Below are 18,296 nucleotides of genomic sequence, written 5' to 3'. Positions count from 1 at the left end.
GTCGCCACAGTGGAACTCTGGTCTGCTAATGATTGGCAGTGGATTTTTTACAGTGCTGAGGTGCTAGCCTGATGCCCAACCTTCAAAGAAGACACACCCATTCATGCATGCACCTACCTGCATGTCTTTAAATGTCATTCGACAGTGGGGAGGACATGGAGACTCCACACACAAGGCGCTCCACCTGAGAATCAAACCAAAAGTGATAATTCTTTCATTTCATTCCCTATATCACGCACTTCCTCTTCCGCTGTCCTTCTGAGTTTGCTCGACAATTTAGTTTGCAGTAATTTCATTGAAATCTTATAACATGGTATAGATGTACAAGTGCCTAATTTTTCATATCATTCCCCCAAACACAGACACACACTCACAGACAAACTGATTGACACTGCCCATGCCACCCTGATGTCTTTCTTACCTTCATTATATAATAGCTTCATAGTTATATACTAGGCTAATGATAATCAAGGTCTTTATAAGCCTAGCTGTGCAATCCAACCAGTTGTGTCCCTATGTTTCATGTGCATTTATTTCTAGGTAGGTTAGTTAGGAAGTTTACAGGTTATGTGTGTGGGACGGTAAGAATTAGGTTCATAGGTAAACACTAGGCTATCTGCCTTTCCGGGTAATTTTAAGTCTAACAAGTTTACCCAATCTCTGTTTCATCATTACTAGGTTCATAGGTTCATAGATTAATACTAGGCTAACTGCCCTTGTGGGCCATTTTCAGCCTAGCCAATTACCCCATGTGAGAATCAAACCCTGCACCTTATGTTTGTAAGGTAAACACCTTAACCATTATGCCAACCTCCCACCCACTAAATTTCCTAACAGCTCCAATTTTTTTGAATACTCTTTTCTTTCCATGCCCTCTGCATAAGCATCAGCACATTTTTTCTGCCTTTATACCACTTTAACATATTGTTGTACTATATTATGTTATCTTTTCTTGTTTAAAACACTTTAAACGCCCCTTGTCTGTCAGAAGTACATAAGTCCCTCTGCATTTTTTTAACATATTACTTCACAAATGTTTGATATCATCCTTCCTTCCCTTAACCAAGAACTTTGGTTATCATACAGTAGTATATTGTATTATTTTTTGAGTATATCTTATAAATATGATTTCAGATTTAATGGGTGCTTTTCTTTTATTTTTCAGCAAATCAGTATAAATTTCTACTAATGTCCTATACTATCTTTTCTCCATCTCAAATAATAACTTTCCATAGCAAATGCATTGTTTTGTATTCCCATTTCATTCTTTTCCAGCACTCACTCGTGTTATTTTAATCAACCCTCATATTCTTATGATGCCCACAAAAATGCTTATTCATTGCTGGTGACCTACCTCCTTAAATGCACTTCTATTTGATGTTTTTTTTTTCTTTCCTGTCTGCAATATTTCTCTTTTCTGTCTAAAACCTGATCTCGATACGGCTTGATTTTTTTTTTGAAAATTATCCCAGCTTCTTCCCAAAGTCTACATTCATCATATTTTCTGAAAAATGAAATAGTCCATTTTAGTGTTAACCTCTCCTTTAATGGGCTATCTTCAGTTGGTCAAGTCAACACACCTGTGCACATCCCTTTGTATCCTGTTACACTTTTCTACTTTTTTTTTTAACAATGCTGAGGCATGCATGCAAACAAAACAAAACATGTCCTTATCCCTGGCAATCATAATGCACTTCCCTAGATGTAAACGAATTCCACCTATAATCTGTTATTTATTCTCCTATAACAATACTGCTACTGCTGTAAAACATGCTTCCTCTCCTGATAGCCATACTAACTTACCCATCCATATGGCCTTGAATTCTGGATTCCTTATGCATGAAGTTATCACCTAATAACCTTATAATGATTCATATCAAGGAACTGCACAGTTGAAGTACCATTCACCTTTAATGGGATGTCTTTATACTGTTGGAATTTATTCATTGTCCCCCTATATGTCCTTCCTTAAAGGCATCAACCTTTGCCTTCTTTTTAATTTACTGGCAGTCTTATCAATAGTCTCTTTTTCTATACCACCTTTTCCACTTCTGTACTATTTTCCATCTCTCCTTCTGTTTACAAAGCCTCCAAGTTATTTATGCAGTAATACTATAATCCATACTTTCAATAACGTGCAGTCAATCATATGGTATTTCTGGTTCACTTGTGTATTTTTGAAAGCAGTGCATGATTTGCACTATAAGTAGGGTTGCCACTCATCCGGAATTCTTCTGGACTGTTCACAATTAAGGGGCACTGTCCAGAAAATAGACACTGCCTTTTCTGGATAGTGTATTGTCTGGAAAAAATAAAATCAATTATCTATAGGAGAGCCCTGTTTATGTGTAGTCGGAAGGAGTCAATTAGTTTTACTTTTTCATGGGAGCTGCATACAAATAAAATCAAGGAAATCATTTTCAGTTAAGCAGTGCTTATTCATACTATGAAACAAAAAATGTGACTAAGTTCAGCCACCAAGGCAGAAGAGACCACTGACTTGCTGTTCCCCTAGATACTTCATGACAGTCGCAAGCAAAATGTGAGACAGAATGTGAAACTATACCTGAGCCTTCAGGCTCGCTGGCAGCGCAGTTTACAAGGAGTAACACAAGCAGCATGCTGTATTTATAGAATGGCAGTGTAACCCCGAACACCACTTCCAACTTCATCACCCCTGCCATGGTGCTCTTTTGCCTGGCAGTCATTGTATGAATGACAGGTGTAAACATGCTGCAATCAAAAATGGTGCAATAACATAACAAGATGGCAGTAAGCCAATGGGGGATTTCCAGTGCCCAACATATCAAGGATCAGTTTGGGAAATCAGTAGTTCAGGTTATGTTTTGTTTTTACTAGATCCCAACTGGAAAGGTAGCATTCATCATTTTGGAGATACGGTTGAGAGAGCTATATATCCAGTAGACATAAACACATGACACAGTGCAAGAATGTAAAACATGATATTAAAGAATGATTATCATTCATCGACTGGGAAAGTCTAGCTTGGAACAAAGCCAATTTTCAGCAGAGGTCCAGGGAGAAACACTCCAGATGCATGTCTTTATAATGTGGGAGGAAGCCAGAGAACACCCACACCAGGAAGGCATGCAGATTCCACACAGAAGGCATACCAGCCAAGAATCAAACTGGAGAACCTCTTGTGGTGAGGTGACAACACAACCACTTCACCACTATTATGTCTGCGCAGACTGTTATTCCGATTATTATTCAGATTATTGCAGAATGTTAGTTTACACTGACATTACTGGAACTGTAAAGCACAGTTTGCTATGTAATGCTAGAAGTATAGCTCTCAATGACCCAGGGACAAATCCAGAAATAATTAGAGACAGCTGGGGACACTTAAAATATTACTACCATTAACATGAGACAGTGACAGTTTGAGACAAAGTGAATTAATATACATTCTGTGAAGTGAAAGAAAATATATCTAATTATCGTCATTATTTATTAAATGTAATGTGCCACCTTTTCTCCAAAAGTCACCCATTTTACAAGGGGTAAACAACATAAAAATGATAAAATAAATAAATAAAAACAGTTTTATATGTATTACAAGGGATAAAGGAACAGAGCTAAAATTTGAGTCAAAATCAGGAACAGTTGAGGTAACAGAAGTGACAGTGTAGTGGGAAAGCCTCCCTTCACAAAATGAAGAAGTCAGTCACAGTACTCAGTGATAGGAACTCCGCTTCACAACTCCAGGACAGGGGTGTTGCCAGTGAATATAATTTTTTACTTGTGTGCTCTTACTGCTACCATCAACCCACATATCAGTTAAAGAAATGAAAATTTCCCAGTCCTCCTCCCCACAACACTTAAATATTTGCACCCCTTTCCCCCTCTAAAACCATTAAATACTATAACTGGAGGCATTTATTTAGACAGTTTTCCACCAAGATCATACAGCATTGACCTAACCAGTTGGAGTTAAGCTGGACAACAAGGGCTGCTGTGTAAACATGCTGACTCCCTGTAACTAAATGGTAGTGTTGCTTAACTACAAAGGATGTTGTTTCTGACTTGTAGATAAGCTATATTCTTTTTTTTTTTAATTCTTGTTAACAGGATTAGAAGATTTGGGTGAGTAGCTCAAGAGTGGTTTCAGTGAATTCAGTTTGGCTTTGTGGTAGAGCTCTTGTCATTTATATAAAAGTGCTGTGGTTTGATCCCTGCTATATCTGTTGTCGATATTACACCTGTTGTTAGCCTTTCACTGCTGAATAAAAGGTTGTGGCCCATATCTGTGATTTATGTTCTGCATTTTTCCTCTTCAAATTTCAATTTAGTTTGATCTCATAGATTTTTTTGTTTTGTTTATGGCAATGCCCCTGTGTTTTATTTGAGTTTGTCTTGTAACTGCCCTATCACAGCAGATGTTTAACTTTTATTCCGATTTGGTTGAAATACTTTTAGGAATACATTTTAGTCATCATGCTGGTATCAAGGGAGATTTGTTTTTGTTTTGTTTTAGAATATAGCTGATGGGTAGTTATGTGGTTATTTGAGGAAATGAGTTCAAACCTTATATTTGGCAAAATACTATATAATACAGTAGCATAGATATTATAAAACTGACTTTATCATAATAATTTCTTGATCATCTCTGTTTGGTTTAAACATTGTTAAGCAAAATTTTTCATGTTGGGTACCAAAATGACATGCATTTTGCTTTCACGTACATGTCCAGAATTTTTGCTGTGAAGTTATCAGCCCTACACAAATAGTAGATAGTTTTGCTCAACAAAGTCTCTCCTCGTGATTTTTATAATGCAGCAGAAATTATCTATAAAAATGATAAACCACATATGATAAACAGGATTTTTTAAATAATTTTAGGTGGTATTCATGAAAATGATGTCTTGTAGGGTTGCACAAAGTAGAACTAAGTGCCAAAAACTGTTTCTCTTTTGAAATGCAGACTGTTACAATGCCAACAAGCTGAAACATTGAAATATAATGCCAGAAACGCAAAATGACAAAAAAAAGTCAGCTTTAAGCAGTTTTTACGGGGAGGGGGGGGGAGTCATCCTACACTCTTCAATGTGGGGGCTAAGCCCTCTACTCTCAAATTTATATATACCAATTCCATGGTTGCACCAACTCAAAGAAGGGCAAGAGTGTCAATAAATGTTTTTCATTTTTTTCCGCTTTGGGTTACTGACTCTCAAGGAACTTCACCTCATCCATCTATAGAGGCACCACCAATATAGTACAGAATTCATAAAGAATATACATGAAATCCATGAAATACGTGAAATATATGTGAAACATATAATATAAGTTGCAAAATGAAGTCTCCACCCAATTACTGGTCTCAGTAGGAGTACCCCAAGGCTCAATTTTTGGTCCATTGTTCTTCACCATATTCACCAATAGGCTCAGCACAGCCACCCAGCATGCAACCATCGTTCAATATGCAGAAGGCTCCTTGCTCATATGTTTATCTCCTGCCCTACCAGAACTCCTACAAACATCCCAACAATCTTTCAAAGACATTCCCCGGGATTCATGAAGCTCGGCGCAAGGACGGTTTTAGCCTTGCACCGAGTATCCTCCTGAGAGATGGTGCAGCAGCATCATATGAATATTCATGAGGGTGCGCTGCTGCACCCTCTACATGCACAAGAAATGTGTGCGAGTGCAGGGAGCGTGTTTAAGCGTGGCATGGAGGCTTAAACATGCCCCCACAGTTGCACAACCTACAATGCTTATTATTAGAGCCTGCCTCTAATAGTAAGCAATTAATGTGGATACTGAAATGTATGCAAAGCATACAAGAGTGTCCACGAACACTGAAATAAAACCAAAGGAGTAAACACACAAGAATGTAGTTGAATGTTGAGCCTCTGTCCCTAGAACTATTACATTTAAATTCCCCATGTCCCTATTTTACATTTGTATGTCTCTGTTATTGAAAGTGTAAGCGAAGCGCAGCATGTTTCATGTCGCTGTCCTTTGCTTAGTGTAGCTTACACATCAAAATCATCCAAATAGAAGAAAACATGCAGAATCAATGTTCACTTCAATAGGGTATTGGTTAGAGCATCTGCCTAACAAACAGGCATTCACGGTTCAAAGTCCCACTCCAGCACATATCATTTTCCATGTGGAATGTGTATATGAAAATATTTTTACATCTTTTTATTGTATAACCTACATAATAACATGTAAATGTGAACTGGAGTACTGCAATAAATGTTTAATTAATGTCATTTAATTAAAGTGGTAGTGTCATAATGAATAAGGCACTAGTAAGCAGGTTTAAGCACAAATAAGCAGTATTAAACATATATAAGTACTAGTAAGCATGTTTAAGTGCGTTTGCGTGGGTGTAAGCAGTGCCTACACACATTAAGCATAGTAGAAGCTAACTGAATTTAAGAAACTGTAATCAGAAGTTAGCACTGCTTACCGTCATGCAAACCCCACCCACCTGCTCACAACTGGTTAAAAGTGCTTTAATCACTCTGTATCCAATGGCCCGTGTTCTGCCCAGCAACAAAATAAATTGCCTCTGCAAAGCTCAGGCCCAGGACCCTGCACACCACAGCTAATGTGATTTACCAGTAAGCCATGGCATATATACATAAAGCTGATGTTATCACAAACATATCATCCAGCACAGTCATGCAACAGCATAGGAAATGTATATAATTATGTAGATGTATGTGCGTGTGTATGTACAGATATAATATATATATATATGTGAAGAATGAATGTTGTGACAATAAAACATACAAAAAGAATGAGAAGGAAAACAGCAACTCCTGTATTAATTTGTGCTGTCATCTTATGTCATATCAAGCTGGGCAGGGGTGAGCAAATCACTGCTACACAAACCACAGGTAGGATACTACCAGTGGGAGTAACATTGTTGATCTGCTAAGTCTACCTTTCAAACAATTACAGGGTAGTCCCTGGTGAGACTACACAAAAATTGCAGTTTGATTGGACTTCCAACCATTACACAAGCCAGGGCAGGTATGTTCAAGGACTAAATGGTGGGAGAGCCTGATGATACATGGGTTGAGACAACATATGTGTAGGGTCCCTAACGCTGGGGAGAGGGCAATGTGTGGAGGTGTGTTATGGCTGTGATAGCAACTGGAGAATGGATGGTTTGCATGTATGTTGAACTCTGGTGGGGTGGAGGAACCATGGGTATAAAATTATGGATCCAGGCGTGTCAGGGTTGGATGGCACGGTTCTATTAGACCGCCTCATGGAGGTCAGCGCGTTCGTTATAAATATATATGCATACACACATACATACATCTATATGTAGAAGTACATTCCCTCTACCACATTCATTCCTTTTGCAGACATAAATAACATGAAAGTGCCCCTACAAACCTCGATAGTAGATAGAATAATAGGTTGTGCATAACCAGAAATATAATAGGTTCATAGGTAGGTACTAGGCTATCTGCCCAAGGCATGTATAAGCCTAGCCAAGGTGTGTTGGCTTACGCCACCCCATTGATCAATTTACTGAGCCTCTGTCAAGCCAAACTATTGAATTGATCCCAGTATGTCCCAATCTTTGCCCCCCTCCCAATTATATTTGGCTTTGGCTAGACTTCTTACATTAAGAGGTTGAAAGGTATGAGTCTAGTGTATGTTTAGTTGTGTTGTTTGGCCTCTAAGGCTCAAGTCATGACTGAATGGAGTCCTGATTCGTTGGAACAGTCTGCATACTTGGGTAACAGATGTTAAATAAATAATCATTTATGTAATGTTCATTACAGAAAAGACGGTGACCCTCTTCTCTGCACTGTGGCTTATATATCCCGACTCAATAACATGCAAAATGCATGGCCTTTGTAACAGTGCAGACCTTACTTAGACTGTCATGAAATGCTTGTCATCCATATATATATATATATATATATAAATTCTTATTTCTTTGCGACATTTTGCACGATTTTGCTGGGATATAAAATTCCAAGGCGAAATAAGTGTTGTTTTGTTTCCGTTGTTTATTGCAGTACTATAGTATTAGAGTTACGAGAAGATAGAGGGAAGGGATGGATCTGCAAATATTCAGAAGTGTGTATTTTGTTTGAAGTTAATGCTGTTCTCAAAAATAATACAATGTCAGGACTTTCTCACTATGAAATAGTGGAATCATTCCTGTGATTTGCCAACTACATCAACGCCAATCACTAAACCGGTCTTATTTGTAGTATAATTGTGCCAAACTCGTACGTTATTAGTTTTCATGTGTATCGTGTGTGTTTTCATATAGTCTTTGTTATTAATTTATTCTAGTGTCTTGTTAACTGGAGTAATGAAGTAATGGAGTATAGAGTCTAATCTTGAAATAAAGACATGTGTGTCCCAGGTGGGACAACTCAAAAATTGGGAATAGTGACCTATTGGTCACTCATTTCGCCAATGTTTGTGGACTAAAAGGTTGGGATGTCTGAGGATATGTGGAGTGAGTCAACCCATGTGATGGGTCCAGAGGAGTAGGGAGTGGCCATTGTGTAGTGGTGTGGATACACCATGTTTCCAACTGGTAAATGGATGACTGCTGGGTCAGTGAAGTGTTGGGGGTGGGTGTTTGGAGAACTAGGATACATGGATATATGGGTATATATGCAAATGAAGTAGCATAGCAAAAGTGTAGTGGTTAGAGCATCCGCCTAACGAGCAGACATTCCTGTTTCGAATCCCACTGCAGCACATACCATTTTCCATTGGAAATCTGTATATGAACATATTTTGATATCTGTTTGCTGTATAACCCACATAATAACAATTAAATGTGAACTGGAGTGAAGTGTCAGTGTCATAATGAATGAGGCACTATTAAGCAGGTTTAAGTATAAATAAGCAGTAGTAAGCATATGTAATTACTAGTTAGCGTGTTTGTACGTTGGGAAGCAGTGCTAACAGGTGGTTACAGTTTCTCACACTCAGTTAACTTCTAGATTACTAAACCTGTGTAGGCAGGGCCAACCCCCATGCAAACAGGCTGAAACCTGCCAAATGCTGCTTAAAAGTGCTTACTCCCGCTTATCCCTGCACGAACCGGCGTAGAATCGCTTATTGCAGGAAGGTGGTGAAAAGGGGCACAAAGAGGGAAAGACAGTAGGCAAGATAGCTAGGGGTATGCAGGAAGGGTGTAGGGGAGGTCCATACAAACAAAAACAAAACAGAGCGATAGCAGAAATTCCGACACTTACACGAGCCACTTATAAAACAAACTTTTTACTGTAAGCGCTTTCGAAGGGGCAAATACCCCAACTTCTTCAGACAAGTTGTACAAAAAATACCTCCTATATATATATATATATATATATATATATATATATATATATATATATATATATATATATATATATATATATATATATATATATATATATATATATGTATATATATATATATATATATATATATATATATATATATATATATATATATATATATACCTTCAATTAAAACAATTGAATAATTGCTAAACAGCTTATTCAATTGCCATGTTTAAAGACACCATGGCATATTCTTTTTTAAAATCCTCCATTCACTTATAAACTTTTTAAATACGCATTCATATACATAATAAAACTTATTGTGCAAAAATAAAACCCATATTAAATATGAACTAATCCTTGATGTCAAATCATATGTGAACCAATGCCTAATATCAAATAATATATATCATTTATGCCAAATTTACATATATATTGATTTCATACAAAACATTAGTATTAAACAATGCCTAATAGCCATTCATAGTTTAAAAAGTTTATAAGTGAATGGAGGATTTTAAAAAAGAATATGCCATGGTGTCTTTAAACATGGTAATTGAATAAGCTGTTTAGCAATTATTCAATTGTGTTTTAATTGAAGGTTTATATATATATATATATATATATATATATATATATATATATATATATATATATATATATATACAGGAGGTATTTTTTGTACAACTTGTCTGAAGAAGTTGGGGTATTTGCCCCTTCGAAAGCGCTTACAATAAAAAGTTTGTTTTATAAGTGGCTCGTGTAAGTGTCGGAATTTCCGCTATCGCTCTGTTTTTGTTTTTACAGTTTTAAGTTGTTTATTTCAAGTGTTTGTTATGTCGGGCGAAAACGGTGTTGCCGCAATGCATAATGGAGTTGCTTCACAGCCATTATATACACAGAATGAAGATCCCGGGACTGGTGCTACCCCTATTTCCTCAGTGGCAAATGCCCTAGGAAATTTAACAATGCTGGTTAATTTACTACTCGAGCATGTGGAAGCCCTGTCACAAAAGGTTGATTTTGAAGTAAGGCTGAATTCCAGTCAGCTTCAGGCTAATACAGGAAGAGACATCCATATTCCCCGAGCTTCTACCGGAATGAGTGGGTCGCAACAAGTGATGTCTAATGGTGATGGTGCACACATGGACATAGTGTGTGGAGATGCCATTAGAGAGGGGTCGGTGATTAGACCGAGTAATAATATGCATCAAGGGCCTTTAAACATCGGTCCTTCAATCCCTTCCATGGTGAATTACTTGAACAACAGGGATTTTTTTTACTAATTTGAGTCCGGAGCAGACTGACTCAAATTCAGATGGTAGGGTGAGTACTCTTAATGAAATGCTTAACGAGTTTGACCGCAAGCTTTTTAAGTACAGAAAAATACAACTTGAGGTCGCTTACCTCCAGGAGTGTATTTCTAGAAAGATTATACCTAACGGGTTATGCCAGTGGCGTTACCCTGTAGGTCTTATTGAAAATTCAACGTTTCACCAAGAACTGTTAACTTTATTTGATCGGCAAGGCTCTGAGTTTTTACTTTCCCTTATTAATTTTTACAATGTGGAAATTGGTAATTTGAAAGGGGAATTAGAATTCTTAGAACATTCTGTATGTGCTGATACTGATTTCCCTAGATACAAGTATGATTATATTAGAATTTTCACTAGTATTGAGGCTATGTTAAATAAACTGTTGGCAAATAAAAAAAGAAAGATGGACAGAGACTTGAAAGAATATGCTAATAAAAAAGCGTACCCCCCTCCCCCTTTGGTTTCACAAGGTCAATCAAATAATGAAATTTATAATAATAGAAGTGTTCAAATGGATGCCACTGTGGACACTAATGAACCTGGAACCCCACCGGTTAGGCGAAGTGAACGGATTAGAAATAATAATAACAGTAATGGCCAAGTTGATACTCAACAACAATCTGAGGGGTCAATTAATACTGCTGATGACAACCAGGGTTTTCACAGGGTGGGCAACAGGAGAAACAACAACCAGACCAACAACAGGAACCAAGGACAGAGGAGAAACCCGAGGAATCAACGGAGGAGATGACAGAACATTTATTAGAAGGACCACAAATCCTTCTTAGTTTGCAAGGGGACTTTAAAGTATATAATTATACAGTTCTGTCAATAGAACAACCTTTGATTGAGTGTTTTGTCTTTTGTGCCCGATAAAAGGGCTGACCTAGTTAGAACTATTATTGATCTTAAGCTTTTTGTACGCAAGTTAAATTTAACCTACACAATGGGTAATAACACTACATTGTTGAACACACTAAGAATATCTAGTGTGTTTAATCCCCCTTTTTATGGGGTTTTAAAGGTGTTTGAAAAAATGTGTGAAATTGATTTATGATCAAGTTTGGATCCTATGACATATGCACAAGCTACAAACTTGAATACATCTGAAAATGAGATCGAATCCATCCATCTTCTTAATCAATGCAAAGTTAAAGTAATGAAACCCGATAAGGGAGGTGGATTAGTGTTTATGGATGAATACCAATATGAATTAAGAATGTTTGATTATTTGCATTCTGGAGCATATAAACAAGTTAGCTTAAATTAGGTTAATTCATCATATAAAAGAATTAGGGGAGCCTTGGATGATTTGTTCTTGGAGGGCAGCATTGATATTGATACATACCAATATTTATCAATGCCAGCCCCAAGAATTCCTTCTATTTTTGGCTCTCCTAAGTTACATAAAAATGTAGTGGATCCACCATTTAGGCCAATCGTGGATGGAAGAGGTTCCATCACGTATGCCTGTGCTAAGTATGTTGACAACATTCTTAAACTGCTAATCCAGGGGGAATCACAGATTTGTATGGACTCGTGGAGTTTTCTGGAGAATATAAATAAACTTGAATATTGTGAACACCACATTATTTTTAGTCATTGACATTAAAGATCTATATACAGTCATCCCTCAGCATTTAGGGATAGAATGGACTAGAAATTTTATGTTATATAAAAAAGCTGATAATGCAAGTATTAATTTAGTTGAAACCTTATTAGACATTGTATTATCAAATAATTATTTGATATTCAAGGATCAGTTTTTTCTCCAAAATACAGGAATCGCTATGGGGTCCCCATTCGGAGGCAGTTTTGCCAGTAGTGTAATGGCTTATTGGGAACATACTCTGTTATTTAAAAATAGTATGTTTCAGGAACATGTAGCATGGTATACCAGATATCAAGATGATATGTGTCTTATTTGGAAAGGGCACATTGATCAGATATAAATTTTCGTCTCTAGTATTACTGCCATGACAGATTTCCTTGAATTTGCATACAGTATTGGAGTGGATGAAATCAATTATCTTGATGTAAGAATTACTAAAGACAGAATCAATAATAGATATAAATCCACAATATATAGGAAGCCTACACATTCAAACACATTTCTACATTTTACAAGTTGTCACCCCCATCATCAAAAAAAAGCTGTTGTGAAGGGTCAATTTGTAAGGGCAGCAAGGATGGTGTCGGATTTTTCTGATTTTATGAGTGAGTGTGGAATAATTAAAACTATGTTTCTTAAGAGACGGTATCCAGAAACATTAGTTAATGTCACTATCCATGAAGTATGCTCTAAAAGGAATTTGGGATTCTTCAAACCTCTCTTAACTAGTGACAAAAAGGAGGGAGATACAAGTATTAAAGTAGATATTACTCATATAAATCATAGAGATAATCATTTAAGCCTTAATTTCTTGTTTACATATAGTATAGATTCTAAAAAAATCAAAGATATCATTATCAAAAATTGGGCGATAATTTTAGAAGACCACACATTAAGTAGGGCTATTGGTTTACACCCAAATTTTACGTATAGAAGGGGCTTTAATTTAAAGAATATTTTGGAAAGAAGTAAGAAACATATTAAAGCTGCCGGTTTGAATAAATGCGGCATGTGCCAGCAATATAAACATGCAATAATTATGAATAAGGTAAAGATTAATGGTCAAGATTATTACCTAAAAGGAAGATATAACTGTGAATCAAAAAGTGTGGTTTATGCTGCCATGTGTAATACATGCCCCTCTTTTTACATAGGAAAAACCGAAAGAAAATTAAGACAAAGAATCTATGAGCATCAATATGCTATAAGTAAAGGAGATAATACTAATGCATTAGCAAAACATATTTCAGAATATCCAGACCACAAGTTTAGATTCATAATTTTACAACAAGTTAAAAATGATGTGAGGAGCGGTCCATGGCAGCTTCATTAAGAAGAGCAAGACATTTTATGGCAAATAAGAACAACAGCCTATATTCCTCCAGGGCTGAATGAATATGCCTCTATTAAACGCATTCTTAAATTAAAAGCATTGTGTAGATGATTAGCATTATGATTATTTGTTAGTAGCCAAGATTGCATATAGGGCTAAGCCTGAATAAAAACTTATATGCTTTTGGGGGGGGGGGTTAAGCATGATGAAATCTTTGGGAGTCAGTGTTGTAGTTTTCTGCATTAAATAAATAAATACAAGATATATTAAAAATGAATATTAAGTATTTATGTAGTTTAGCGTTAGCCATATGAATGGCTATTAGGCATTGTTTAATACTAATGTTTTGTATGAAATCAATATATATGTATCTTTGGCATAAATGATATATATTATTTGATATTAGGCATTGGTTCACATATGATTTGACATCAAACATTCGTTCATATTTAATATGGGTTTTATTTTTGCACAATAAGTTTTATTATGTATATGAATGCGTATTTAGAAAGTTTATAAGTGAATGGAGGATTTTAAAAAAGAATATGCCATGGTGTCTTTAAACATGGTAATTCTGAAGAAGTTGGGGTATTTGCCCCTTCAAAAGCGCTTACAATAAAAAGTTTGTTTTATAAGTGGCTCATGTAAGTGCTGGAATTTCCGCTATCGCTCTGTTTTTGTTTTTACAGTTTTAAGTTGTTTATTTCAAGTAGGGGAGGTCCATACCTGCCCATTTCTTCTACAAATGTGCTGGTGCTTGGTGCCACCTGCATTGATAGCATGATACAGGTATTCCCTGGTGTCAGTGGCATCTGTCCATACAGGGCATGTGTGTAAGGCATTGTATGTCCTTTCTGGATCAAATTTGATGGCACCACATATGTTGAAGGCATCCAGTGGGGAACATAGTGACAGTGCATTGTCCACAATTATGTGCCTATTGTACTGGTGGACAGGGTGCCATGCCCTCTGCAGCCCACTGCAATCACACCATGCTTACTATCTGTCAACAATATGCAGGGTACTAGGAATGTAGGGGCAGTCTTCTAGGCAAGTGTGTTTCTGTATGAGACATGGGTTCAGACTGTATTCTGGGTAATATTAGGGTAGCTTACTTTGTTCATCAGGCCTTTTATCAGATGTAGGGTTATGGCTTGCCAACCCAGTCTCTTGGCTGATTGAAATCTGTAATCCTCGTCAGGTTGACATTGTGACATATAATATGGCCACCATATAGTAAAAGTACAAAACCCACTCCTCAACAGGTCCAGTTGTTAGACACTCACAGCCACCTCCACACAGGATATGACTGAAAAACACACAAACCTGCCATGTCTCAGCATAGAACTCCTACCTAACTAGTTCATCACACTACATCATTACGCAGTTACAGCATGTGCTATAAAGATTACTGGGCTACAAGGTTCCCAGACATGTATTATCAGGTGGGTGACATCAGCAGCCTAATCCTGAATGCCTTGACAAAGTTGGGTATGTGAATTGAACTATTCTAAAAAGCATTGTTCTCTACTCAGGCAGACAAACACACACACACAGTTGCTAGATCTGGGATTAGAACACCTAACTAACTACTTTACCACACTAAACAGTTATAGGACCCACTACAGAGATTACTGAGTTACAGCATCCCCAGAGGTGCATTTCTAGGTGGGAGATATCAGCAGGATTGCCAAAGCAGGGCCAATGAATTGTAGTAAGTGTGACTAGCCAGATATGCCGTGCTCTCCACACAGGCATAGGAACAGACACAAAAGCATCTCCAACTCCCATGTGTGGGACTAGAACCCCTACCAGAGTTCTATATCACACTACAGCATTACACTGTTATAGCGCACACCACAGAGATTGCTGGAGTACTCGTTTCCCCAAAGGTGTACTCCCCAGTGATTGACATCAGCAGGGTTGTCAATGTAGGGCATTTGAATTGTATTGAATGTGACTAACCTAAATTGCCACAATTAGTCTGTATGCATTAACCGCTGTCCTGGCCGGACCAAAATAACCCACCTTTGCAGGTCATGAACCCAGGACTCTGTACATCACAGTCACAGTAACTAACCACTAAGCCATCACAACAATACATGAGACTGAGTTTTCACCACAGTAATCCCACCACAGGCAAATCAAAGCGAACATGTGAAGGGAATTTATATACAGTTGTCCATAAAAGACCTTGCCAAAGCCAACTACATGCTACTCAAGGCAGAAGTGACAATGTTTGTGACACCCATGGAGACAAAAGATGACAGTTCTACTGATGAATCCTGCACTAAGGTACTGTATGAGCACATCCACTTGTGCATGATTCCTGACATCCCACATGGAACCACAACACTCACCTCCCAAATAAGCAAGCCAGTCTGGTGGTCTACTGTCATTAATGGAGTATACAACAGAAGGTAGATACTGCTGAAGCAAAAAGGATACTCCAAGGATGAAAACAACTCCCATACCAGCCACAGTAAGATGATGAGATCCCTCATGGAATCCTCCAAAGCTGGTTATGTAACTAAAATCACCACAGATTCCATAGACAACCACACAGCATTCTATAGTTATGTCCAGAATCTAACTGGCAATGCTGAGAAGTGCTCTGAGCTATGACAGAATGACAATACACAGACTGCTCCCACGGATTGTGCCAATATCCTGGTGGATTGGTTTAGTGTAAAAGTCACCCACTCTCACACACAAAAGGGCCCATGGCAATTTGAACAGAGTTCTATTTGCCAGTAATCACGGCCACACAGGCAGAAACCACACTATCCACAGCTAAGAATACATCATCCATGGGACCAGACTGTCATGTGTAATCGTAACCTCGCATCAGACCTGGTGCCCACAGAGTGGTGCACAGCTGCAGATATCCCACTCCACAAGGGGGGATCTGCCTTGGATCCCTGGAACTACTGTCACATCAGTCTGACGAGCCTGATCTGCATGGCCATGGAATGCATTATCAGGGAGGTTTGGAACACAGACATTGGCAACTCTCAAACACTGGACCCCACACAGATTGGGCTCATGGAGGGCCACTTTTGCCTCCTGGGACCGATTGTCTGCTTTGACTCAGTCTGCATAGCTGTTGAAGAGGGTAAGGCAATGCACAACACTTATGTGGACCTCGCCAAGCCCTTCAATACCATACACCAGTCTGGAAACAGAGATTAACATACTAATCCGGCCATACATCCCTATGCCACTCGATGGTTTGCCACATGGCTTACTGACAGAACCGAAACTGTAGGTGTACCCATCTCCAAAGCCATCCCCAGACAAGTGACAGGTGGAGTACCTCAGGGTTCAGTCGGGACTCTGGCTAACAAAGGTAGCAGATGACTGCAAAATGGGAGTCATTATGAGCCTGACTGTACTGCATGATATGTTACTGATACCAGCCTGACATCATACAGGTGGGATGGGGTACTGTCAACATCTTGTGGCCATGTTGTGTAAGGTCCTGGTTATGGGATCTGCAACAGTTGGTAGTGTATTGCAGGGCAGACATGTTTAGCTGTGGGGGGGAATACCTATCCATGCATAACGTGTGTTGTTTGTACCTGTCAACCCCATTCATGGTACATGTGGACATATATGTTTCTACTATGTTCCCACCTTATCTATAGATGTATGTCTGCATATACCTATATAGATATAAATATCTGCTTAAACATATGTGGATATATATATATATATATATATATAGATATATATAGATATATATAGATATATACATATATATCTATATACATCTATATATCTATATATACATATATATATATATATATATATATATATATATATATATATATATATATTTATATATATATATATACATATATATGTATATATATATATATATATATATACATATATATATATATATACATTAGTATCTGTGTAGACATCAATATATTCTCATACACACATACATTTACATGTTGGAATACATTCTCTGCACTGTTGAATGACTGGGCTGGATGATATGTTTGTGAATGCAGCAGGGTTATGTATATCTGAGGTGGCTTAGACGTAAATCACTATAGCTATGGTGGGCATGGTCTTGGGTTCAAGCCTAGCAGAGGTTGTTTATTTTGTTGCTAGGCAGAACAAGGGCTGATGGATACAGAGTGATTAAGGCACTGTAAAGCAGTTGTAAGCATGTTGTCAAGCATGGTATGTCTGTTGTGAGTCACACGTGAAGGCACCATAGGTGGTGCAGGTGTCCATTGGGGAACATGGTGGAGGTGCACTGTGTGCATGTACGTGCATATTGGACAGATGGCCAGGGTGACATGCCCTCTGTAGCCCACTGCTATCACTGCATAGTTAATGTCAGTGGCCAATATGCAGTGTACTACCCACATATTGGCTGTTGCCTAGGCATGTGTGTGCATATGACATATGGGTTGAGTGTGTGCTCTGGGTAATAGTGGGGTTGATAACTGTGATTGGCCGGACTTGATGTCACATGTATGGGTATGGCTTTGCACCCCACCCTAACAGCTAATGTACATCTGTTATCTCTGTATGGTTGACATTGTGATATAGAGTATGGCCAACATACAAAATATGCAAAACCCCCACCACATTGTCCACAGGTTTCACACACCTACAACCACCACTACAGAGGATACAAGTCACACACACACACACACACACACACACACACACACACACACACACACACACACATCTCTGGTATACAAACCTCTACCTAACTAGTT

This window comes from Protopterus annectens, chromosome 1.part1 (genome assembly GCF_019279795.1).
Source record: "Protopterus annectens isolate FY-2018-M chromosome 1.part1, PAN1.0, whole genome shotgun sequence".
Taxonomy (NCBI): domain Eukaryota; kingdom Metazoa; phylum Chordata; order Ceratodontiformes; family Protopteridae; genus Protopterus; species Protopterus annectens.
The sequence above is the reverse complement of the archived record's forward strand: the minus strand, read 5'-3'. Positions refer to the sequence as shown.